Source organism: Felis catus, chromosome A3 (assembly GCF_018350175.1).
Source record: "Felis catus isolate Fca126 chromosome A3, F.catus_Fca126_mat1.0, whole genome shotgun sequence".
In the NCBI taxonomy this organism is placed as follows: domain Eukaryota; kingdom Metazoa; phylum Chordata; class Mammalia; order Carnivora; family Felidae; genus Felis; species Felis catus.
Window position 1 is genome coordinate 86,323,941 of NC_058370.1, and position 27,189 is coordinate 86,351,129.

The 27,189-nt window shown below is 41.0% G+C and overlaps 1 protein-coding gene and 1 long non-coding RNA gene across 2 annotated transcripts in view; one reads left to right on the plus strand and one right to left on the minus strand.

The window, feature by feature from the left end:
* ANTXR1 (ANTXR cell adhesion molecule 1) overlaps nt 1-27,189 on the plus strand; it is a 256,503-nt gene that overhangs the window by 226,965 nt on the left and 2,349 nt on the right. The gene's annotated exons all lie outside the window — the stretch shown is intronic.
* The window catches only part of LOC123384494, a 35,052-nt gene that overhangs the window by 1,403 nt on the left and 6,460 nt on the right, over nt 1-27,189 (minus strand). The window contains exon 2 of the long non-coding RNA XR_006595649.1: nt 21,746-21,824. This is a non-coding gene — a long non-coding RNA (uncharacterized LOC123384494). The remainder of the gene's footprint in view (nt 1-21,745; nt 21,825-27,189) is intronic.

The following is a 27,189-nucleotide window of genomic DNA, read 5'->3' on the forward strand; positions in this document are numbered from 1 at the left end:
TATTATTAACATCTTGCATTAGTGTGGTACATTTGTTATAATTGATAAGTCAATATTAAGAGTCCATAGTTTACATTTGAGTTACTCTTTGTGTTACAAATGCACATGTATCCACCATGCATCACACAGTATCATGCCGAATAGTTCCATCACCTGTTCATCCTGCCTCCTCTCTCCCCTTGAATCCCTGGAAACCTCTGATAGTTAATACTGTCTCCATAGTTATGCCTTTTCCAGAATACCATATAGCTGGAATCATACAGTGTGTAGACTTTTCAGATTGGTTTCTTTCCCTTAGCAATATGCATTTAAGCTTCTTCTAAGTCTTTTCAATGTTTGATAGCTCATCTTTTCACTGCTGAGTAATATTCCACTGTCTGGATGTTTATCCATTCACCTACTGAAGGACACTGACATTCACTTTCTGACTGACTTGAACAGCTCATAGAGAGGAATCAGTGGTGTGGCTTTATGTAGTCCATAAACTACCTAAGATGTGTGTGTGTGTGTGTGTGTGTGTGTGTGTGTGTGTTTAAAAGATACAGGTTGGGAGAAAATGAAAGTTATCCATTATTTCAACACCAACGCAAAGCCTCTTAAACAGCTTACTTTAACCCCTCTCAGTCCTTTTTTTTTTTTTATACATATGCCCATTTTAAAATATTGAAATCAGGGGCAACTGGCTGGCTCAGTTGGTAGAGCATGGCGACTCTCAATCTCAGTGTCATGAGTTTGAGTCCTACACTGGGTATGGAGCCTACTTTAAAAAATAATAAAAAGTAAAATATCGAAATAATACTATAAATACATTTTTAACCTTGTGTTTCTTAACATTATGAAAATGTGTAGTGGACAGTAGGATACTCTGCCCAGATCCCCTCTTCAAGGCTGACAAATAACATACCCACCCCTGGTTGCTGGGAATATCAGCTGCTGTCCATAGTATTTTGTATTCCCCAGTTTCACTGCTATTTGTCTAAGGACAATTTTTGTTCCTATTGCTATAAATTTATTGGGCTTCCTGAATCTAAAAGTATGCATCTGTGTATTCATCAATATGAATAGTTTTCAGCCATTATGCCTTCAAAAATTGCCTTTCTTCCTTTCTCTCTCCTTTCCTTCTGGACTTAGACCTATGTTACACCTTCCCAGCCCATCCTCCATATCTCTTAACCTGTATTTCATATTTTCTACCTCTTTGTCTCTCTGTTAGGCATTCTAGATCATTTCTTCAGATCTCTGTTCCTGTTCATCAGCATTTCACCTACATCTAATTTTCTCTTTAAATCCTCATTTGAGGTTTTTTAATTTCAGTTTTTACATTTGTCTTTTATTAAAAGTTATTTTTTGTTGGTTTTCAAGTATGCCTGTTTATCTTTCATAAGCGCTGTACCTTACCAGTTTTCTTTCTTTAAATATATTAAACATGTTTAATTTGCATTTTATATCCAATAATTCCCATATCTAAAAGCTTTGCTGGCCTGATTCTGTGGTTTGTTGTTCCTGCTGACTTTTGCGTATAGTGCCTTGTCTCCTTAAATGCTTTTTGACTTTGACTCTGAGCCTACATTCCTCAGAACTTTATTCATGGAAAACTCTGAGGTTTGTGTTGTGACTGCATTTCACCAAAGAAAATTTATGTTTGCTTCTTCCAAATATCTGGAATCATCACCAATCCAGAACTGTTTAAAAACAAATTCTAACCTAAAGGTATTTAGAATCATGCAGGTAGTGTAAATTTGGGTTACAAATTTGAGTTAATGCCAGCCTGTGGTTAAGAATTCTCAAGAGAAAATTTTCTCCCTCAACCCAACGCTGGCAAGCAAGCTATTCCTTGCTATTACTAGGAGGAATAGTAGAGTAAGGCAGAGTATATTTCTAGTTCATTCATACACTAAGTTGCCTTATAGGGCCCCAGCTTGTTACATTGGCTCTTGTCTCCTATGCACTCGACCAACATCGATCATCAAAATGAAAGCTGGTCCTTGAAGAAATGACTTATTCCAGAGTTGGTACACAAAAAAAGTACAAGATGAGCCTGGAACATAGATGTGCAATACAGATAAGTAAATGATGAAGATAGATAGATGGATAGATAGATAAAAGATCTTCCCCCCCATAAAAGAAAAAAAGTATTCCTTAACATAGAATGTCCACAAATAAATGCCAACTACATAAAGAATGATATAATTACACAGTTGGCATTTTGGCAACCACAATAGTAACAACTGTTTCAAACAAGAATGATAAATAGATATTTAAACTAATGAGCAAAAGTATGATTGAGAAACAGGATATTTGGTGTCAAAATATATCACCAGATATTCTTAGTAATTACAAATTTATAGTAACTTTATCATGGAGAAACTTGACAGATACCACCTTCAGCAAGTAATCACAGATGAAAAGTTGGTATCATGTGCTTCTGTATATGACGCGCTGAGGACACAACATCGCTTCCGTGATACTCTTGCCAAAAATGTATAAGTTAAATCCAATCATGAGGAAATATCAGACAGACACGAATTGAGGGAAATTCTAGAAAACAGCTGACTGGTGCTCTTCAGAAATGTCCAAGACCAAGGAAATGCAAAAAAAGACTGTAGAACTGTTGTAGATTAAAGGAGAGTAATGAGATAAGAAAAGAGATGCAGCCTGTGATCCTGGGTTGGATACTAGATCAGAGGCTTTTTGTTGTTATTATTATAAAGGACATTATTGAAACAACTAGAAAAAAATTGAATGAGGTCTATATATTGGATAATAGTATTTTATTCATGTTAATTTTATGAATTTGATAACTATACTATAGTTACATAAAAGAATGTCCCTGTTTTTAGGGAAGGTATACATACATACATATGTATGTATACGTGTATATGTATGTATACACACACCAATATATATGTATATGTGTGTGTATATATACACATACAGAGAGTATATACACCCACACACACATATACACACACAGAGATGGATAATAGATATAAATACAGATATAGATGTAGATATTGGTATACAGAAAGGGAGGAGAGACTAAAGCAAAGGTGGTAAAATATTAACCACGTGAACACATGGAAATCTGGTGAAGAACATACTCCAGGATTCTTTGTACCATTACGCTATTTGGAACATTTTTGTGAATCTAAAATTATTTCAGAATAAAAGTTAAAGACATGAAAGCTGATTTGGACAGTCCAAAACCAGGATTAGAATCAGGTCTGGCCTTGGTCTCCAGTCCTGCTCATCTCCCAGGGCAAGGCTGTGCCAAAGTGGAGGAAGACTAAGGACAACCTGAATTTTACAAAGTCAGAATCAGTGAAGTTGGAGAATGATGAGACTGAGTGAGCTATGAGGTGAGGGACAATGAGGGGTGCAGGCGGACGTGCCACCAATACCTGGTACTTATTAACAGCAAGAGAATCACAAGGATATGCTGACTACAAACAGCAGATTAACAGAAGCTCTCGGAGAAACAACAGTCTGTACAATCGTTTCCAAACTATCCAGTTTCTTATATTACCTTCAGATTTCAGGGGGGAAAAAAGCAAATAAACCAGTTGCAATTTAATATGAACTCATTTGATTTATTAAGACTTGTTGAAACTCTCCCAACACATATTGGTCTAAATACAGTAATCATTCGTCCCATGGGGATATTCTAACTTAAATTATTTTTAAGAATTAAAGAAAATTTAAAATTCAGTTCATTAGTCACACCAGCCACTTTTCAAGTACTCAATGGTCACATGTGACTACTGACTAAGAGCTACTGTACTGGGCAGCATAGCTATAGAACATTTCCATCATTGCAGAAAATTCTGGACATCCTGGAATTCTGCAGAAAACATGGTACCTCACTGTTCTAGAAGCTGAAGAACTCATCACTGATGAAGATGGCTGTGATTTTTTTTTTATTTCGTTGTCTTTGACTCATGGAAAATACCAGGCAAAACATGAGAAAAAATCTTCAATAAAAAAAACCCTCAAAAACCTTTAAACATTCCACTTCCTGTAGGATTTAATATTAGGAGAGTTCTTTCTGCCAGATGGGAGAAATTCATCGAGAAGAAGTGGGAAGAACCTTGAGACTGTTGCAAGCATTGTCCAGAAGATTCTGGTGCTCCTATGTCCTCTGACTTCTTGGTTGATCCACATTTCCACCCACCTTCCACACCCACCTCTGCTCTGTGGAAAATATTGTTCATGGTCCATTCACTACACAGAATGGTTTGGCAAGAAAGGCTTGAGCAAGACAAACTACCCATAATAAGCCTGTAATATTATCGAAGGAAGTAAGGAAATTGACTTAAACATCCAAATTAGGGAGCTAAGGAGTTAGAATCTGGATTGAACAGGACTGGAAGGGAATTGTGAAACATGACCCAACAATGGCTGATTGCTCAATGCACAAAAATATAAACACTTGCATAGTAATAATAAACATCAACTTCAAATAGTAGTTATTTCTAAAGAGAAGGAGGAGAAAAAAACATCAGAAAGGGACATACGGAGAGCTTTAACTGGATTTGTTAATATTTTCTTTTAAAAATCTGATGCAGGGGTAGCTTAAGGTTAAAGTCTTATAGAGCTATCATATGGTATTCTTGGAATGTTCCTCTGTGTTTGAAATATCTCATAACAAAAGAAAAGTTTAATAAAATAAAGTCTACTTCTCCTGCTTAGTATTTGTGTGATCCTGAGTTTCCTTTTTTTCCAGCTGCAAATGAGACCAATATAATATCTACTAGATGGGCTGTTGGGACGGGTTCAGGAGACACTCAGAAACCAATCAAGACACCTGTGTGGAGTCTGGCAGGAGGCCTCGGGAGTGGCCGGGCACCAGGCTGTGTGGTGGTCCAGACCAACCAATCGGGCATGTGGCATGGAGTCGTCATGCTCTGCTCCAAAATGTGAGACCAGAGATGGCCCATTTTCCTTTGGACTGGAACAGATTGGAGGAATGAAGCTGGGTCTTGACGTTCCAGTTTAAACAGAAAGGAGGTTTGGATTTGTAAGCCTCTCTGCTTATGTTGGCTGCCTGCGCTTACTGTTTCCACATCTGTCCCGGGGTCCGGGGAAGCCAAATGTGTGGATGTAAACGTACACATCAGCACTTCAGGGACCCAGATTCAACGCCACGGATCTATAAATGCAGCGACAGGCAGCCACCTGAGTAACTAGAGGCTGGAAATAGCTGAGAGAAGAGGGGCCAGTTTGGAATGGTTCCCAACCCTCCCTCAGCCACCCTCCATGGTGCCCTCGGTCACTGAACTCTCAGTCAAGTGACCTCTTTCCACCCCAACACTTCTGAACGCTCTCCTCCCTTTCTTCTTTTCCCCCTGGAGTCCTCATTTCTGGGAAAACCTCTCTCCATCCGTGCTTCACCCCTGCCCCTTCCCCCTGTCCTTCAGAGACCTGGCTCTCCCCTGAGGCTGCCTCCCTGACAGCCTGGCCCCACACACCAAAGCTGCCCAGAGGCAGTTCTGGAATCTTCCTAACTTCTCCCACTACCCAAACCCCTACACCTCTTCTTAAGTATGTCATCAACCAGCTTTTTGGGCACGGTCTTCATAAATTCTGATGCTTCACAGGACTCTGACCTTGGTTTTCTTCGTACCACATACTCTCTTCATATCCATTCCCATGATTTCAATTTTCCTTATGGGTTAGTGAATCCTAAATCTGTAGAGCCAACGCAGATGTCTCCCCAACATTCCAGATCCATCCTTCCAAACACGTCTGGACATAACTACCTGGATATGATCCAGTCACCTCAATGGCACATCCTCTTCCTCTCCCATCTCCAAAGAGTGCTTATCTTAAACACCATTGTCTCAGTCACCTAATCTTGACCCCATCTCCTCCTAACTCTCACATCTAGTTAGTGACCAAGTTCCGTTGATTTTGCTTCAGGAATAAATAATAACCTCTTCCACTGCAGCCCCATGTCCCTTCTAAATTCAGGATTCATCATCCATTCCCTGATACATGAAGCAACCATCCCCTACTTTGCTCTCTGGATCTCTCACTTTGGCCTTCCAAATAGGGGCTCCAGAGTTAAGTCTCTAAAACACAACGTTGATCTTGTCTCACCCCGACCCTAGGGCCTGTTTGTAAAAATAAGCCCAAACTCCTTAACAAAACCCTTGATCATCTAACCCCTAAACAAAAAGAATGAGCTCTAGAACCAGACTGTCAGGGATCTAACCCCAGCTACCCCACTTACAAATTGAGCGACCTTAAGGTCAGTTTCCTCATCTGTAAATGTGTATGATAATTGTACATATAAGACATGTTAGCTGCCATTGTTAACTTTCTAGTCTCACTTCTCATCCCTCCTGCACTAGCACCTATGCTCCATCCAGTTACATGGAATTCTTACATGTTCCCTGATAGCACCAAGCTCTGTCATGATTCCTGGTACATCTTATCCCTCTTCCTGGAATGCCTTCCCTCTCCCTTGTCAATCTAGAGAACTCTTATCTAAGCTTACATATTACCTCTTCTGTGAAACCTTCCATGATTTCATCTTCCTCTATTATCTGTTACATATCTCTATCATAGCACTCACCATAAAATCTAATTATTTTGTCTCTGCTCAACTCTTACCCCAACTAGCTGATAGGAAAGGACTGTGACTAATTCATCTTTGTTTCTTCAGCACTTAACGCAAAACCACATATGTACCAGAGGTTCATTAATTGCAAGAATGACTTAAAAGTGAGGAACCTGGGCCCCAGAAAAATGAATCGTTTAGCTCACTCTTCTCAGTGCTTCTCCAGTCTTCCACATAATAGCAATGTTGCAGCGAGAAGGGATGAAGTAGCATAAAAATGCACTGAGCTATGTAACTGCAACCCAGATCTGTCAATAAACCCAAGATCTATCAAAACTAACAGGGTTTCCAATCAAGATAGCATACTACTACCTTTCATTCCCTTGAAAGACCTCATTAAAATGACAGTAAAAATATTTAAAAGTTCATCACAATAAAGAGAGTGGGAGTATCCATCAGTGGACAATGGATTGCAATACATTTCTGAAGGACAGAAAGCAAATACATGAGGAGCTGGCAAAGGATGAAACAAGATGGAGGATGCTATGGTCTACAGGACCCATGGAGGGGATGGAGCTGAAGATTGACACCCCTGCCCTGAATAGCCCCAGAGAGGGTCTCAACTCACAAATGCCAGGTGTTAGAGAATGGGAGTAAGATGAAGGGCTGAAAACAAGGAGATTAATGGAAAGTCTGTATACAAAAGAGTTGTCCCCAACTTGTGCAGAACTAGCAGACTTGTATTCTCTAATCATACCCTCTTTACTCCAAACAAACATAACAGAGGGTTCTTCCCTTTAAAGAGTAGACAAGCTGGGAAAAGCTAGGGTGACCAGAGTAGGGCATTTGGAGTCTCCTTGGTAAGATCCAACTTCCTGCCCACTCTCCTTCTTTAAACAAAGCCAACCAGTTGAAAAGCTCCTCCCTCACACGCAGACTTCCCAATCGCCTTTTTCTATTGCTTCATCCTTGAATATAACTAAAACCTCACTAGACTTTTGAGAGAAGCCTAGACTGTGAGAAAGACCAACATAAACATTAAGATATGGGTAACTCAGAGACAAGAAGGTCTCTAACTAGTATCCTCAGTAAGATTTGTGACATCACATAAAATAATAACAAGATACTATGAATAAAGGAAACAATTCAAAAAGAAATCTAAAAATCATCAGAATGATTGGAAAATAAAGTTAAGAAAACCCCCTAGCAAAGAAAATAAAAGTAAAGGGAAATATTATATAAAAGAAAAAAGGGGCACCTGGGTAGCTCTGTCGATTAGGCATTTGACTCTTGGTTTCGGCTCAGGTCTGATCTCACGGTTTGAGTTCGAGCCCCACATTGGGCTCCATGCTGACAGTGTGGAGCCTGCATGGGATTCTCTCTCTCTTCCTCTCTCTCTGCCCCTAACCCGCTTGCTCTCTCTTTCAAAATACATAAATAAACTTAAAAAAAAACAAAATTTGGGGCGCCTGGGTGGCGTAGTCGGTTAAGCGTCCGACTTCAGCCAGGTCACGATCTCGCGGTCCGGGAGTTCGAGCCCCGCGTCAGGCTCTGGGCTGATGGCTCAGAGCCTGGAGCCTGTTTCCGACTCTGTGTCTCCCTCTCTCTCTGCCCCTCCCCCGTTCATGCTCTGTCTCTCTCTGTCCCAAAAATAAATAAAAACGTTGAAAAAAAAATTTTTAAAAAAAAACAAAAAACAAAATTCATAGAAGATCAATCCATCTGACCCATAGAAGCCCCAGTGAAAAAGAGAGGCAGTATAGGAAACAGAAAGGGAGTAGAATTATTTTTAAAATAGTACCCCACTCACCCAGATTTGAAGGATACAAGTCTTTAGATTGAAAGGTCAACCAAATGCAGTGCCAAAAATGAAAAAGAGAGCAAAATAGACAGAGGTGAAATTTCAAGACCCCCAAGGATAAAAAGAATAATCCTAAAAGCCTCTAGAAAGGAAAAATAAAATTGTCTACAGGGGAACAGGAACCAGACTGGTATCAGAGATTACATCAGAGATAAGGGTTTCTAGAAAACACTGGAACAAAGCCTTAAAATTTCTGAGAAAAATTTAGTTTCAACATAGCATTATATACCCTGTCAAACTATCATTGAAAATATAAAATTAAGACAAAGATATTTTGAGACCTTCAAGGAAAGAAAATTTTACTACCTTTCTATTAATATACTTGAGGATGAGCCCCAGCAAAAAAAAAAAAAAAAAGAGTAAAATGAGAAAGAAGATGACACAGAATCCTAGAAACAAGAGATTCAACCCAGGAGGTTAAGGATCCAAGATAAAAACTATTTAGCACAGTGAGAAAGAAATAATTCCAGATTCAAGCAAGATAGCAGAGGACCCAGAGAATGAAAATCAAGGAAAAGGGTGGATTCTATACATATGATACTATTCTTGATTACTTAGAAGAACTTAAGCTTGTAATTCAGAAAGACAATGCAAGAAGAAAAGAAAGTTCATTGAAAATTCCAGAAAAAATTAAAACTGAACAAAAAATATATATAAAATATAATTAGAATGCTCTAGTTGAATATGCAATGAAAATATGTACATATTTATAATATAAACAATTATTATTGTTTTTAACTTTTGGATCAACATATAGGCAAAGCATAAAAATTAATGATGGTTATAGTTATGAATATATTACAAATATATGAATACATTAAAAATACAAAAGGAGGGGCGCCTGGGTGGCTCAGTAGGTTGAGCATCCGACTTTGGCTCAGGTCATGATCTCACGGTTCTTGAGTTCGAGCCCCATGTGGGGCTCTGTGCTGACAGCTCGCAGCATGGATCCTGCTTCAATTCTGTGTCTCCCTCTCTCTCTGCCCTCCCCCCATTCATGCTCTGTCTCTGTGTCTCTCAAAAATAAATAAACATTATGGGGTGCTTGAGTGGCTCAGTCAGTTAAGTGTCCAACTTCAGCTCAGGTCATGATCTCATGGTTTGTGAGTCCGAGCCCCGCATCAGGCTCTATGCTGACAGCTCAGAGCCTGGAGCCTGCTTCAGATTCTATGTCTCCCCTTCTCTCTGACCCTCCCCCACTCATGCCCTATCTCTTTCTCTCTCAAAAATAAACATAAAAAACCTAAAAAAAATACAAAGGGAAAAAATGCAAAGGGAAAATTATAGATGACAAGCTGAAAGACGTAAGTGAAAGAGAGGTAAATGAAAAAGAAAAGAAGCAAATCATATATACATATATATATACATACACACACACACACACACACACACACACACACACTGTTAAGAGATGCCATCTATAATTGATAGAAAAAGAAATAAAAAGGTGACCAAAACCTTTAAAGTTACAAAGATAATTAATGAAGGAACTAAAAATAGTACTATAACTATGTAACTGCGTTCAATTTTCATCTATTATTGCAAGAAGACATTAAATAATGTCTAATTTACTAAATCAAAAAGTGATATATAGATATGAAGTAGATGCTCTGATGATATATGACAGATAGAATACATGTGTTAGCCTCCACTAGCTTCCAAAATCCCACTACAGATGCAGTAAAAGACGTTTTAAGGCATAAATACACCAAGGAAAATAAATCATAACATTCTAAAATTGATTGAGGTGATGGGTGCACAACTCTGTGAATATATTAAATCCACTGAATTGTACACTTTTTTTGAGAGAGAGTGTGTGTACCAAGCAGGGGAGGGGCACAGGAAGAGGGAAGGATATGATATTAAGCAGGCTCCGTGCACAACGGAGCCCACCTTGGGGCTCGATCTCATGACCACCTGTGACATCATGACTTGAGCCAAAATCAAGAGTCAGTTGCTTAACCAGCTGAGCCACCCAGGCGCCCCCCACTGAATTGTACACTTTAAGTGGGTAAATTGTATGGAATATTAATTATATTTTAATAAATTTTATTTTAAAACAAAAGAATGGATGATGAGAAAATAGTGACAAATTTTCAGAAATTAGCAGATGGATGAGTGAGAAATAACCCAAGGGTCACCTTAAAAAAAAAAAAAAACAACTGTATTCCAAGACCACAGTGGAGACAGCCTCAAAACACTTCACACTACTATTGATGCCTCAAAGATCTAGAAATCAGCCATGCCTGATACTGGAAGTGGGGGTGAGGGAGGGAAAAAAATAGGAGGCTGACCAACTGAGAAACCTTCCTTCATGCCACACAACTGAGCTGCTGCCCATGGAGTTTTTGTCCTAATACTAATGTAAACACAGAAAACTGAGCTAACCAAAATATTAATAACACTGTATTAGAAAGATGGAGGATGAGAAGTGTGCGAGTAGAACGGTAGGGGCCAGGGTAAGTAATATGAAAGAAGGTTAAAACCTCATCTTTTTTTAAGTCAATAGTAAATGACTAGGGGTGCCTGGGTGGCTCAGCCAGTGAAGCCTCTCGCTTTGCCTCAGGTCATGATCTCACGGCTCATGAGTTTGAGACCCGCATCGGGCTCTGTGCTGACAGCTCAGAGCCTGGAGCCTGCTTGGGATTCTGTGTCTCCCTCTGTCTGCCCCTCCCCTGCTCACACTCCATCTCTCTCTCTCTCTCTCTCTCTCTCTCTCTCTCTCTCTCTCTCTCTCTCTCAAAAATAAACATGAAAAAAAAATTGTCTAAATAGTAAATGACTAAAACCGAATAATCAAGAAATAGCATTGCAAGCAAATCAGTTTAGAAACGTGGAGGAAAATATCACACTAATTGAAAGCGGTTGCTTCCGTGAAGTGGGAAAGTGGTTGGTGTGGGGGAGGTGGTCAGGAGACTGCTTTTCTTGGAAGTATTTATTGTCCTCCCTTTTCTTAATAGCTTTATTGAGATATAATTAACATGCCGTAAAGTCCTTCCATTTAAAGTGCACAATTCAATGGGTTTTAGGGTATTTACAGAGTTATGCAACCATCACCACATTCTAATTTTAGATTATTCTCATCATCTCAAAAAGAAACTTGTACCGCTATTTTAATAACAAGCCTTGTAGAACTAGTTCACCCGTTAAACCTTGATAAAATAAAATAAAATAAAAACTAAATTTAAAAAAGAAACAAAGCAACAATTAAGAGCGGTTTCCTCTGGGAAGCAGGGCTCAGGGTGGGTGGCCATGGCCTGAGAGACAAGAGCTTTCCATTGTTGGCTTTCTGTAACATTGTCTGCTTTTTTATTTTAAGAGCATACATGTACTGTTTTTATTTTATCATTTTCTTCCAAAGTTATAGCAATTCCCTAAGCACAATGGAAAGCGAGAGATTACATTTGAGGCAGCATGTGAGGCCTTTCAGAAGCCCTGTGAGGTGAGAATTGTCCCTCTGGCTGACTTGAGCAGAAGTCACCACAACAAAGGTGCTTCTCAGAGTTCCCTGGGGCCGGAGTCTGGGTGAGCCTGTCTTTGGAGAGGATGAGGCAGAGGACCGAGCCCCAGAGCACTCAAATGTGCAGACTCCACCATCAGACACCCAGGCCAGGGACTGTGATGTGGGAACCGAAGATCCGCCTCCCAGGAGGAAAGAGAAATGTAGCATCTGACATCCCAGCCAGTCTTCTCTCCCCAGAGGCAGTTTTCACTCCTCTGGAGATTAGGCCCTTTTTAAGTTTTGCATTTTCCTACACTTTAAAAAAAAAAAAAAAAAAAAAAAAGACCAAAGAATGTCACTGGCCACATGGGCATTGTTCTCGCCTCTGCCTTAAGTTCTGTTTCTCGTCTGGCTGCAGAGAGAGGTAGCCATTACTTGCCAGCAAACTGTCTCTGGGAAGAAAGGAATGGAAAATGTGAGGATATTTTCTTCCAAAATCCCAAAGAATCCTCACCTCAGCATAACCAATGAGAATTAGCTACCCAACGAACCACACTGGAAAAAAAAAAAGAAAAAACAGTCATAATTTCTCAGTGCCTGATGGCATCTGAATTTACAGCAAGATCTCTCTTCCTGGACCCCAAGATGCTGCCATGTAAGGGGAAGGCTTCCCAAATAGGACTAAAGGAGTGAATCTCTCGGGTGAGGACCCCTCTACAGGCAGAGCCTGGATGGAGAGATAGGATGAGCCGCATCAGAAATGACAAGGAATTTGAGACTTGAAGTTAGAGGTGGTAAACTGCTCATAACCTCCAAATCGTGACCAAGCCTGCCCAGTCACGACCGCTTCTCACTTGTTCCTAAGTGTAAACCCCACCACTCCTGTTCCCAGGCTGTCAGCAGTGCAGCCTTTGGGAACCCACTAGGGCTATAACACTATATGCCCCAGGAAAGTTCATCTCATAAATTTTTTTTTAACCAGGATACCTGGGTGAAAACCCTGTTATAAGAATGGGACATAGAACAGATAAGTTTTTACTGGGGAAAAAAGAAAAACAGTGGGTAGGAGACCTTATTAGGTGGCCAGCCTTGATGAGATATGGGTTCCAGCTTTGGGCAATACTCAGTGGAGCAAATAGCAAGGAGGAAAATGGAGCATGAGTGATACAATACAATAAACATGTGATAGGGAAAACAAGAGAAAAGTAAAATGATGTACTAATTTATACATTATTTTTCCTTTATTTCATTTTAATTACTGACAGTCATTTTATCTTAAATATGGTTCTTGAAAATAAGAAATTTATATGCAATGTGAATATGCAACAAAAGGATTAAACACCATGAAGAAGTGGGATTTATCCCTGGGATGCAAGGATGTTTCAACATACATAAATCAATAAATGTGATACATCATATTAAAAGAATGAAGGATACGGGGCACCTGAGTAGCTCAGTCTGTTAAGCATCTGACTTCGGCTCAGGTCTGATCTCATGGTTTGTGAGTTGGAGCCCTGCACTGGGCTCTCTGCTGTCAGCACAGAGCCTGCTTCAGATCTTCTATCCCCCTCTCCCTCAGCCCCTCCCCCACTCATTCTCTCTCATTCTCTCTCTCTCTCTCTCTCTCTCTCAATAAATAAATAAACTTTAATAAAAATAAAAATAAAAGAATGAAGGATAAAAAACATATGATCATCTCAATACATGCAAAAAAAGCATTGGTCAAAATAAAGCATACTTTCATGATAAAAACTCCCAACAAATTGGGTACTGAAGGAACATATCTCAACATAATAAAGGCCATACACAAGCACACAGCCTACCTCACACTCAACAATGAGAGGTTGAAAGCTTTTCCTCTAAGATCAGAAACAACACAAGGGTGCCCACTCACACCACTCATATTCAACATAGTATTGCAAGTCCAGCCAGAATAATTAAGCAAGAGTGAGAAATAAAAGTCATCCACATTAGAATGGAAGTGAAATTGTCTCTGCAAATGATATGATCTTATATTTAGAAAATCCTAAGGAATCCACAAAAAAACTGTTAGAATGAATCAACAAATTCAGTAAAGTTGAGGGATACAAAACCAACATACAGAAGTCAATTGCATTTCTATACACTAACAATGAAATATCTGAAAAAGAAATAAAGAAAACAATCCCATTCACAATAGCACCAACGAAAATGAAACGCTGAGGAGTAAATATAACCAAGGAGGTGAGAGATCTATAGAATGAAAACTATAAAACTTTAATAAAAGAAATCAAAGAAGACACCAATGCATAAAAAGGTATTCTATGTTCATGGATCAGAAGAATTAATATTGTTAAAATGTCTATACTACCCAAAGCCATCTGTAGATTCAATGCAATCCCTATCAAAATTCCAATGGCATCTTTCACAGAAAGAGAAAATACAATCCTAAAATTCAAATGGAGCCACAAAAGACCATGAATAGCAAAAGCAACCTTGAGAAAGAATAACAAAGCTGGAGGCATCACACGGCCTGATTTCAAAACTATATTGCAAAGCTATAGGAATCAAAAGAGTAAGGTTTTGGCCTAAAAATAGACACACAGACCAATGGAACAGAATTGCAACCCCAGAAATAAACCCTAACATATACAGTCAGCTAATATTTGACAGGGGAGTCAAGAATACTCAATGGGGAAAGAATAGTCTCTTCAATGAATGGTGCTGGAAAAACTGAATAATCATATGCAGAAAAATGAGATTAGACTCTTATCTTGTACCACTCACAAAAAATTAACTCAAATGGATTAAAGACTTCAACATAATACCTGAAATCATAAAACTTCTAGAAGAAAACATAGGGAAAAGCTCCTGGATATTGGTCTTAGCAACACTCTTTTGGCTATGACATCAAAAGCACAAGCAACAAAAGCAAAAATAAATAAATGGACCTACATTATAAAACACACCTGCACAGCAAAAGACACAATCAACAAAATGAAAAAGCAACATACAGAATGGAAGAAAACTATACTGCAGATTGAAAATTATATATCTGACAAGGAGCTAACATCCAAAATACATAAGGAATTCATACAACTCCTAGCAAACTAACAATTCAATTCAAAAGTGGACAGAGGAAATGAATAGACATTGTTTTCAAAGAAGACATCCAAATGACCAAGAGGTACATGAAAAGATACTCAACATCACTAATCATCAGGGAAATGCAAATCAAAACCACAATGAGATAGCACCTCACACCTGTTAGAATGGCTATCATCAAAAAGGCAGAGGCAACATATGTTGTCCAGGATGTGGAGTAAAGGGAACTCTTGTGCACTATTGGTGACACTATAAATTGGTAGAGCCACAATGGAAAACAATATGGAGGTTCCTCAAAGAATTAAAAATAGGACTACCATACGGTCCAGCAATCCTAATGCTGGGTATATATCTAAAAAAAAAATGAAATCATAATATCAAAGAAATATCTCCACTCCGTGTTCACTGCAGCATTATTCACAATAGCCAAAACATGGAAACAACCTAAGTGCCCATCTACAAACAAATGGATAAAAAAAAGATGTGGTACATATATCCATGGAATATTATTCAGTAAAGAATAAGAAAGAAGGAAATCTTGCATTTTGCAACAACACAGATGGAGCAAAATCTTCACACCCAGACCCCATGACTTCTTCTTCCCTCTCACTCCAGTGATAACCACTATCCCAACACTGGTATTTATCACTCCCATGAATATTGTGGAATCTGTAAACTTATAATATTGTTTCACACTTTTTTTGAGAGAGAGAGAATGCATGTATGAGAGGGGGATGGAGAGAGAGAGAGAAAGAGAGAGAGAGAGAGAGAGAGAGAGAGAGAGAGAGAGAGAGAATATCCCAAGCAGGCTCTGCAATGTCAGCACAGAGCCCAACATGGGGCTCAATCTCATGAACCATGAGATTATGACCTGAGCCAAAATCAAGAGTGGGATGCTTAATGGACTGAGCCACTCAGGTGCCTTCTCACATTTTTAATGTATAAAAAACGGTGGCTTTTGGACTTCTCTACCATATTCATTGTAAAAAATGTGTTTTGCATTTTGGTAAACACACACATGTACACACATGTATATGTATCCATATATACCTGTATGTGTGCATGTGGATGTAATATAAAACAACACTGTCATGGAAATACTTACTGTTTAACTACTTCTAACACATTCAGATATTTTCTTTCTATTCTAACTTTATTTTGTAATGCTGGCAGTGACCCACTAAACTGATTTCACAACTTATAGGTGAGTCATAATCAACAGTTTGAAAAAATAATAGGATGTAACTATAATATCATCTTACAGGTTATTTTCTCACTTCTAATATTCTTTGAGAGTTAAAACTGTCTTGACATAGATCTAGTTCATTCATTTTTACCTAAATAAGCTCTATGCCCAACACTGGGGCTTGAACTCACAACCCCAAGAGTGAGAGTCCTGTGCCCTATCAACCAAGCCAAAAAGGCACTTCTCAAAACTTTATTCTATTTATGGATGATTAGATTGATTTTCTATTTTCTCTATTCCAAAATGTCCTGTGGTGAACTCTCTTACACATAAACACCAACGTTTGTCTAGAATACATAAGTGGGAATGAAAATGCTTAAGTCAAAGGCTTGCATCTCTTTAACTATAATAGATACTGTAAAATTTTCCTAGAAATTGGTGTATGAATTTATATTGCCACTATTAAAGAGTTTCTATTTCTCCCCATCCTAACCACCACTTAGTGTTACCAGACTTTGCATTTTTGTCAATCTGATGATATTGTGAAATTATTTTATTTTTCAATCACCTCATCAACTGACAAAGTAAGATTCTTTTCTTATCATCAGCATCCATTCAATTTTCCTTTCTATAAATTTCCAATTTTGTTGCCTGTTTTCTTATTACTAATTTTCAAGACTTTTTGTATTTCTGCACACTAATTATTTATTAGCTGTAGATATTGCAAACTTCTCTCATTTTCATGAAAGTTTTTTCTTTAACTTTTTTGCCTATTTTGTCTTGTTTAATTTTGCATTTTGCATACCCTGAAGTTATAAAGATATTTTTCTATATTTTCTTATTAAAATCTTAAATTTTACATCCTACATTTATATTTTAATCCAGCTAGAAGTGTGTATGTGTCCAAAAAGATGCTCAACGTCACTCATCATCAGGGAAATATGAATCTAAACCACACTGAGATACCACCTCACACCGGTCAGAGTGGCTAAAATGAACAACTCAGGAAACCAGGTGCTGGTGAAGATGTGGAGAAACGGGAACCCTCCTGCACTGTTGGTGGGAATGCAAACTGGTGCAGCACCTCTGGAAAACAATGTGGAGGTTCCTCAAAAAATTAAAAATAGAACTACCCTATAACCCAGCAGTAGCACTACTAGGAATTTACCCAAGGGATACAGGAGTGCTGATGCATAGAGGCACATGGACCCCAATGTTTATAGCAGTGCTTTCAACAATAGCCAAATTATGGAAAGAGCCTAAATGTCCATCAACTGATGAATAGATAAAGAAGACGTGGTTTATATATAAAATAGAATACTACTTGGTAATGAGAAAGAATGAAATCATGCCATTTGCAGCAACATGGATGGAACTGGAAGGTATTATGCTGAGTGAAATAATCAGTCAGAGAAGGACAAATATCAAATGTTTTCACTCATATATGGATCTTGAGAAGCTTAACAGAAGACCATGGGAGAAGGGAAGGGGGAAAAGTAGTTACAAACAGAGAGGGAGGGAGGCAAACCAAAAGAGACTCTTAAATACAAAGAACAAACAGGGTTGATAGGGGGGAGTGGAAAATGGGTGATGGGCATTGAGGAGGGCAGTTGTTGGGAGAAACACTGGGTGCTGTAAGCGATGAACCATGGGAATCTACCCCAAAAACCAAGAGCACACTTTATACCCTGTTATGTTAGCCAGTGCAACAATAAATTACATTTAAAAAAGAAGAAGAAGAAGAAGTGTGTATGTATGGTGAGGTAGGAATCCTATTTCATCTTTTTTCATAGTTAATTGTCCAAGACAATTTATTAAATAGCCCATTCTTTACCTGCTGCTTTGTAATGTTACCTCACATAAGCCAAATCCCTGATATACATGAGTCTGTTCCTACACTCTCCATTCTGTTCCATTGGTAGATTTCTCTATCCTTATGCCAATATCCCACTGTTTAAATCACCACATAGCTTCGTATAATTTTTTTTAATTCGGTAGAATAAGTCTCTTATCATCATCATGACTTAAGATTTTTTGGATATTTTTGGCCTTCCTTCTTTTGTTTGAATTTTTGGATCTATTTTGTCAAGCTCTGTGACAAACTCTCCTGGGAATTTGTTTGGAACTAAATTAACTTATTTAATTTGGACAAAAAAATTGACATCTTTTATGCTACCAAGTCTTTCTGTCCATGAATATGGAATTTTGTCTCTAACTCCTTAGGTCTTGTTTTATAATCTTTCAATAAATAGTTTTGATTTTTCCACAACAGTTTTACACTCTTTTATTATATTTATTTCTAAGAGCTCATAGTTTTTTTTGTTGTTGCTGCTGTTATTATAAATAATATTTTTAATTAAATTTTCTAAATTTTGTTACCAATGATTTTGTGTATCAATCTTGTTCCCAGTGATCTTTTTCAGCTCTCATTGTTTCTAACATTTTGCCTATAAGTTCTCATGGATGTTCCATGTTGGCCATCATATAATCTCAAATAATAACAGTTTTTTTCTCCTTTCCCACTTTCTTCTTTGTCCTACAACCAAAATAATCCCAACCAAGCTCAGGGTACTAACAAGAGAGTGGACTCTACTGTCTCTAGCAACACTATAGTGGAACATGAGCTGGTAGGGGAGGTAAAGCTAACACTGATTCATTACACTGATGGTGGCTGACTATCAGGCATGTACCCACATTCTCTACCATATAAGCTTGAATTGAACAATTATACAATTTTTAAAAACAACACACTAAAAATATATATCAATGAAAATAAATAAACAAATAACTTTTTTTCCATCTCATGACTCCATTCAGATTCCCCATTCATTCTCTCCTACTCTACGCTCTTTTGGGGCTGCTCATAGGAAACCTGTTGGCCCAGCATTTCCAGTATCATGTCTTTATAATAGAAAGATTATTTTGGTGTCCTAGGCAACCAGGCTTAGTGTCTACATTCTTATCCTCATGATAATCCTAACGCTAGCTAGCATATTTTCCAAGAGTATACAGACCATGCTAAGCCCCAGTGGGTTGAAATATGCCAGGACAAGAATGTATGCCTCCCATTTTCTCTTTCCAAGTTCTGGCTTTTGGACTTTTTTGGTACTTTTTGGTTTTGTTTTTTTGTGGGGGGGGGAGAGGGACACAGTTCAAAGGATGCTGAACCTTTTGTGTTTTATTGTTTTGTTGGTTAGTGGCAACCTGTTTTCCTCAGCTTAAGTCTACTTATTTTCAAATCTGAACATGAACGTTAATATGTTTTATTATCAGTGTTACTTCCAATCTTTCCCATTAGTGTTAATACTTCCACTGTGGCTTCTATTTTTCCCTTTTATCTGTATAACTACTGAAACAGCCCTGTATCCATGGTCCCTTTCAGATTCTATGATTTCAAGTTCGGGGTTGCTGGTCCTCCGGTTCGTTGCGCCTGCAAGTTCTTGTAGTGGATCTTCCGACAGCTCTTTTGTAATTTTTTACCGAAAGCTCATCTTCAACTGAGCTTGATTTTTCAATGGAAATTTCCTATGACAGCATGATTTTCTATCTGCTTCTGCATGTGACCCAGCAGCAATATAACCGGGACCAATTTTTATGTGCATCTCTTAATTTAGGATGCTACAACTCATGAACAGTATACACTCAGTCTCCAGAACCTCTCAAAGCACAATCACGGGATTTCATTTTTTTTCTCAAAAGGCTTTTATTTTTTTCTACTCAGAACCCAACCAGAGGCAAACTTTCCTGGCTTCTTCCTGATTCAATGGCTAGATTTTTTTTTTCTAGTCCTCCTTTCATGGAGAGTTCGGCCCTGCAACTGCCCCACCTTTTTGCTTTCTTGTTCAGGCCTCCAAATGGCACTGGCCCAAGGCCTTAACTCTCATCTCTGCATGGGCCCTACCCCAGCCTAATAAGAGCAGAGGCAGACACACTCACATCCCTGGCTTGCTGTAGCATCACTCACCACTTCCGGCTATGTTTTTCTATTCCTTCTTCACTTCCAGCAGCTGAACTAATTTGGTTTTTGTTTTACCCCATTTTTCTACATAGTAGGAAGGAGTCCACATTAGCCCTCTCCTGAGTCCCCCTTTCCTTCACAGAGGCCCAGAAACCAACCAGACCTCAAAACCTCTTAGACCAGAAGCAGATGCCTCTGGGGTCTAGGGTAAATCCTACCTGTAAGAGTATCTCCGGAATTTGACCAGAATCTTTTGGGGAAGAAGGGTCAGGGCTTGTCTGATTACTGACTGGACAATTTCTGCTTAACAACCACCTTTCTGTTCTTGTGCTGGAACGAAATCGGAATGCTTCTTCTCTGCCAATTTCAGAGGGTGAGATCATCCTTACAAAGTCCTTGGAGAGATATAAAGTCAGGAATCCTTTACAAAAGAAATGCGTGTAGCATCTGAGACTTGATGAAGGACTGTCATCTTGAGAAACAGACCCAATGGGTCTCTTTGTTGTTGTCATTATTGTTGCTTTAGGAAGGAGGCTCCCCAAGTTGTTTCTTTTTTTTTTTTAAGTTTATTTATTTTTGAGAGAGAGTGTGTGCGTGCATGCGAGTCGGGGAGGGGCAGAGAGAGAGGGAGACAGAGAATCCCAAGCAGGCTCTACACTGAAAGCACAGAGCCCAATGCAGGGCTTGAACACACAAACCGTGAAATCATGACCTGAGTCAAAACCAAGAGTGGAATGCTTAACTGACTAAGCCACCCAGGTGCCCTTTTGTTTTTATTTTGTAAACAAAAATAGCAATAAACCAGGGAGCTTGGCTCTTCATGGAGGGAACACATACGTTCATGGGTCAACAGGCTAACGGGTCACAGCAAAGTACTCTGACAGTGTTCAAAATGATCTCTTTCAAACAGGATTGTTGTGGAAGTCAAGATGAAAGTCAGCAAGTATCTCAGGAAAGGAGAGTCATGAAAAACAGAGCCCAGCTTTTAAAGTCCATTACGGAGACAACCCCCTTACCAACATTCCCAGTGATGGCTTGCTTCCAAGGGACATGAATGTTTAAAGCCCAGTGAGCACCACACCTATGCACCCAGGCTTGAGAGTAATCAGCTGGAGACTAAATGTGAAGAAATCTCCTTAACAGAACTTCTGGCCTTTAGCCTTACTGACGTCTTCCTCTCATGGTATTTCCTCCAGTCCTGTTCTTCAAAGCTCAACACCCTCCTTAGAGTCAGAGCTGGCTCCAAGGGAAAGTTTGAGTAATCAGTCATCCACACCTTAGTGGGAATTTAACCCAATGTATTATCCTTCTAGAGATGCTGTCTCTTGAAAATTATCATCTCAGTGAGATAAAAATTCTCCTGAAATTATATGGTGCAGTATGATGAATCAGATGAGACACTCCAACTCCAAATCCCAACCTCTTTCCAAACCTCACCGCTATGCCAGAAAAAGTAGGTTGGAATCTCTTCCCTGAACTATGAGGCTCAGACAGGCCTGTAATCATGAGCTTTCTCTGCCTCAGGGAACTGCAGCTCTGGGCAGACATTGGTGGTGAACATTCACAGGCTTAATTTCTACCAACTTCTCCACCAGTCAGATCTATCTGCTGGAGTCACAGAGAAAATAGGAATGATGAGAAAACTCACTTACTTTTTCTTAGTGAGTTCCACCTCATGGTGAAGTATCTTCATGGAGCCATCAGCTAATTGCTGAGGGAGATTTCAGCATCCTAGAGAAATAACGAAAGGAATTTTCCTGAAACAATTATATTCACATCAATCCAAAGCCTCATGCACTGAACTCTTTTGAGGGTGTTAATCTCCTTAGGAGCCTCTTATATAAACTTGCTCATACACCATCCACAATTTCTGCTGAAGGGTGAGTCCGTGGGCCCATGTTTGTAACACTTGACAGGTGGGCCAGAGCTGACTGAAACATGAGTGGACACCTGGCTCAGGAGAAACCAACCCACTGGCTCGGCTGAGCCAACCAGATTCTTCCTTTTATTTATTTTTAATTTTTTTTAACATTTATTTATTTTTGAGACAGAGAGAGACAGAGCATGAACGGGGGAGGGCCAGAGAGAGAGGGAGACACAGAATCTGAAGCAGGCTCCAGGCTCTGAGCTGTCAGCACAGAGCCTGATGCGGGGCTCGAACTCACGGACCATGAGATCGTGACCTGAGCGAAGTCAGACGCTCAACCGACTGAGCCACCCAGGCGCCCCAAGATTCTTCCTTTTAAAAGAGAGGCGCACACAGTCAAAAAGAATGAAGTCTTGCCATTTGCAACTACATGGATGGAACTGGAGGGTATTATGCTAAGCAAAATTAGTCAGAGAAAGACAAGTATCATATGACTTCACTCATATGAGGACTTTAAGAGACAAAATAGATGAACATAAGGGAAGGGAAACAAAAATAATATAAAAACAGGGAAGGGGACAAAACATAAGAGACTCTTAAATATGGAGAACAAACAGAGGGTTACTGGAGGGGGTGTGGGAGGGAGGATGGGCTAAATGGGTAAGAGGCATTAAGGAATCTACTCCTAAAATCATTGCTTCACTATATGCTAATTTGGATGTAAATTTTAAAAAATAAAATTAAAAAATAATAATAATAAAAGAGAAGCCCACAACTCAGATGAAGGCAGCCACTGGATCTGGAATTCCAGACCCGCCAGAGTTCTGCCATGGTGAGCTAAGCCAAATGCAAGATGCAGACAGATGCCGACAGATCTGAGAAGGGGAGCTGCAGCCTAAGGTCAGCCAGCAAGCAAACTGCTGGGGGACTCGTGTGCTCCACCATGTTGGAACTGAGGGGGAAAGGAGGAGAAATCTGAAAGACAAGTCATTACCCCACAAAGGCAAGAGCCCTCACAAGGACAGTGCATCCACTGTGGAACGCTGTGGCAGACGTGTTCTCTCCATGAGAGAAGAGAGAATGGGCAAATGCATAAAGGGTGCCTACATGGTGAAGAGATCAGGGAGGGATCACAGAACACAGAAAAGTCCCCCTGGCTGCTACTTCTCGGTTCATTTTCCTTCAAACGTTTCTGGTTTCCCCCCTAACAGCTTTTACTAAACTTCTTCCCCACCCCTATCGCATCACTTTAAGGTGGAGATCCGCTTCCTCGTCATTAAAAACTCAAAGCACCCAAGAAGAGGTGCATCCATGCTCCTTGCCCCTGCACAAAGTCCCTGTTTCCTCACTCATCCATCCTTTCCTCCTTGTCTGAAGAAACACGCCTCCTCCTTTACAAGTCTGAATCTTCCACATTGTGCATTGATCCTGAGGTCTTGGACCCCTGGGGCCCTCCATCCATCTTCCATCTCTCCCTCTCTGACAGCACCTTCCTGTCTGCCTGTAAGCGTGCTCCGGGGTCTCCAACTCTACATTCCCCTTCCTCAACTCCAGGATTCCTTCTGCTGACTGCACAGTTTCCCTCAGTCTCCTCAGAGCTGAACTTTCTGAAGGAGTAGTTAGTCTATGTTTCCCCAAGTCTCATTCAACCCTCAACTCACTATGCCCGTCGTATTTGGGAAATGGCTCTGGGGAAACCAGGAGAGCTCTTCACTTCCTCTTGCAACATCTGACCCTGCGGACCCTCCCCTCTATATTGGTTATGGTCCAAAAGGGACATGGAGGATACACAAGCTTGGTTGCTTTTCTCAAACCAGTGCACTCCTCCACCAGTAATCTCTTCAGTCACAAGGAATGGTGCAGTATACTGGGACCAGTTACAGAGACCTACCAGAGTGAGCAGCTGTGGAGGGGGTTACTGGCAGGAGCAGAGGCCTGTGATGGAGGGCGAGAGCCTAGCAAATACATTCTCCAAAGTCTCCTTCCCACCAGCCTCCTGCCTGCCTATATCCTTGGAGCACTCTGAAAGGCACCCAGATTACCCTTTTGTGAAAGAAAGAAAGAAAGAAAGAAAGAAAGAAAGAAAGAAAGAAAGAAAGAAAGAAAGAAAGAAAGGAGGGAGGGAGGGAGGGAGGGAGGGAGGGAGGGAGGGAGGGAGGGAGGGAGGAAAGAAAGAAAGAAAGAAAGAAAGAAAGAAAGAAAGAAAGAAAGAAAGAAAGAGAAAGAAAGAGAAAGAAGAAAGAAAATGAAAAGAGAGAGAGAGAGAAAGAGAGAAAGAGACGATTTGGGATTTCCAAAATGAGAAGCCCATCTGTCTGAAAAAGCCCCAGCTGACGTTTGTCACGGGACACCCTGTAGAATACAGGACACTCTACTCAATTTTATCAGGATTTTTATCTCTGAGCCTCAGTTTCCTCATCTATGAGGAGATTATAGTAGCTCCTTTATAATGTTTCCACTTATAAAAGTGGCTAAACGTGTAAAATATGCCCTCCACATGGAAGATGATCAAATATTCACTGAATGAAGAAAGGAAGTTATTTAACATATCAAAGCCTCTGGGGCGCCTGGGTGGCTCAGCCCTTAAGGCTCAGGTCATGATCTCATGGTTTTGTGAATTCGAGCCCCACATCAGGCTCAAAGCTGATGGTGCATAGCCTGCTTAGGATTCTCTGTCTCCCTCTCTCTCTGCCCCTCCACTTGCACTGTCTCTGTCTCTCTCAAAATAAATACATAAACTTAAAAAAATTATTAAACATATCTTTTAAAAAAACATATCAAAGCCTCAGTTTACTCAAATGTAAAAGGAAGAATACAATACAAGGGTGACTAAATGTAGGCTCCCCAGCCCCGCTATCATACCCTCCCACAGTTCCCACACACGCTCACATACATGCACAAGCATGCACTTCAGGCATGCACAACCCACATGCATGTGCATGCGTGTGTGCAGGCACATGCACTCACACATGTGTACTCGCGCTCATACATGCACGTGTACATGTGTGTACACACAAAACAGCCACAGGAACTCTGGCCCCTTTCCCCTGATGTCTCCCCCATAGCCTCCTGCTCTCCAGATTCACTCACAGGGTCCATTACAGAGCATCTACTGGCCTACCCACTGCTATCCCAACCCTCCAGCCCTCCTTCCACAGCGGACACAGTGATCATTCCAGAATACAAGACTGAATTTTCATTCCTGCTTGAAGTCCTTACCCTAGAGCCAGGCCGAACCCCCTCTACATCCCCAAATGTGCTGTGCGGTGTCAGGCCTCTGGGCTTTCACACACATTACGTTTTCTCTATTGAAAATCTTTGGCTCCAGGGAGCTAACTCCTACTTGTCAAGACTCAACTTAAGCATGGCCTCCTCTGGCTTTCCCTGCTGCCTCCCACCAGAGTGGCCCCTCGAGGCCCTGAGCACCCTTAGCAAGAGATGCGACACTCTTGATGTCACACTGTCCTTCTATCCTTAGACTGTGAGGCTTCCGCTGAAAGGGCGGGCCTACACCAGCCCGACTCCATCTTGTTCTGTGTTCTTCACCTTGACCACGCCTCCTCCCCTTGAGTAACCTCCTGCTCACCTGCCTAGCAGGACTCGGACCCTTCCCCAGCCAATCGGCTGAGGCCACAGCCATTACCTCACCAACTGCCCCTAGGCCCCAATAAAACCTTTGTCCTTTTGAGACTCGCTGCCCAACCCCCCCCCCCCCCCCCCCCCCCCCGTATCTCACCGCTGCTTTGGTGCAGGTAGGGGATTGAGCTGGAGCTAGCTCGAATAAAGGTTCTTTTGCTTTTACATCGGACTCGGCTCCCTGGCGGTTTGGGGGGATCACGAATTCTGGGCATAACACCACCAGAGCAAGGACCCACCATCTCTGACTGCGTGTTTCCAGTCCACCATCCCAAAGCAGGGAGCACAGTGGGTGCCCAGTAAAGGCTGGTTATTAAGTGCTGGTCCCGGGAGAACTTGAGGAACACTGCTCCCCAGCTCAGCCCACCCCCCACAACCAATCACAGTCCCAGGAGACCAGGGTTCCACCAGAAGGAGCACACAGCCTCCTGTCCCCAGGGAACAGGACTAGACACTAGGACACATTAGGTCTTATCCCTTGAGTTGGAAGTGCAGAGCTGGGGACAGAATCCACGGAATGAAACTTGCAAGAGGCCAACTCTTATGCCTGCACCACTGCACCCAGACTGCCTTGGCCCAACCCCTAGGCCCCACCTCCCTGCAGCTCTTACACACATTTCCCTCCGCTTCCTTCAAAGCAGAAAAACAACCACCCTTTCCAAAAGGCAGGAATGTTGGGGGAGGCGGGATTTGCTTGCCCAGAAATAAAGATCCAGATTTCCTTTCCCAGTCGGAGAGATTTCTCCAGACTGGGCATCGCCACGAGGGCAGCGCACCCCCAGGCCCTCAGGACAGCAAGTCTGACCGAGATGCCCCACAAGTGCCCGCATCACAGGGACCCTGTGGTCAAGGATGTGTGAAGGGAGCAGTGTGGAATGGAAACGAGTTCTGCCCACAGCACTGCTGTCTGAGGGAGAAAACAGTCCTGTCCCTCACCCTCCTCAGTAACAGGTGCCACCCCTGCAGATGTCACAGACACATCAAATTTACATTAGTTCAGGGAAAGCCTGCGGCGGACAGGTGCAGTGCAAGGAGCTTGGGGAGGCTCAACATATGAGACCTGACAGGACCTCTGCCCTCAAATGTCCCTGAGCTCCACCCTGGGTGGGGTACCAGTGCGGGTCTGAAGGAACCGGACAGCAGTTCTTGCCGTGGGGAAGCTGACATCTCATTGGAGGCAGGGCACGAGGCCCACTCAGAAAATAAAGAACATCACAAGGCAGGACGTAACCAGGAGCTAAACTGGGGGCATGGACGTGAGCTGCTCTAGAACTTTGAGAAGAGATGGGAGAAGCTATGTGGACAGGGAATATCAGGAAGGTTCATGAAGGAACACCTAGAAGGATGGATGGACAAGGTGGAAAGGACATTTCAGATGGGGAAGAGCTCGTGCAAAGGCACAGAGAACGGTCTGTCGTGGTGCATCTGTAGCAAAGACATGGGTTTCTGCTCATTACATTGGCTATGGCTTATTTTGACTGATGATTCACTTTGAAATCAGCCCTGCCAGGGCTCTATGCTGCCTAGAAGCCTAGGCGGGTTGAGCCATCTTCCTGCCCAGCCATGCAAACAAACCACAGAGCATAGCCAAAC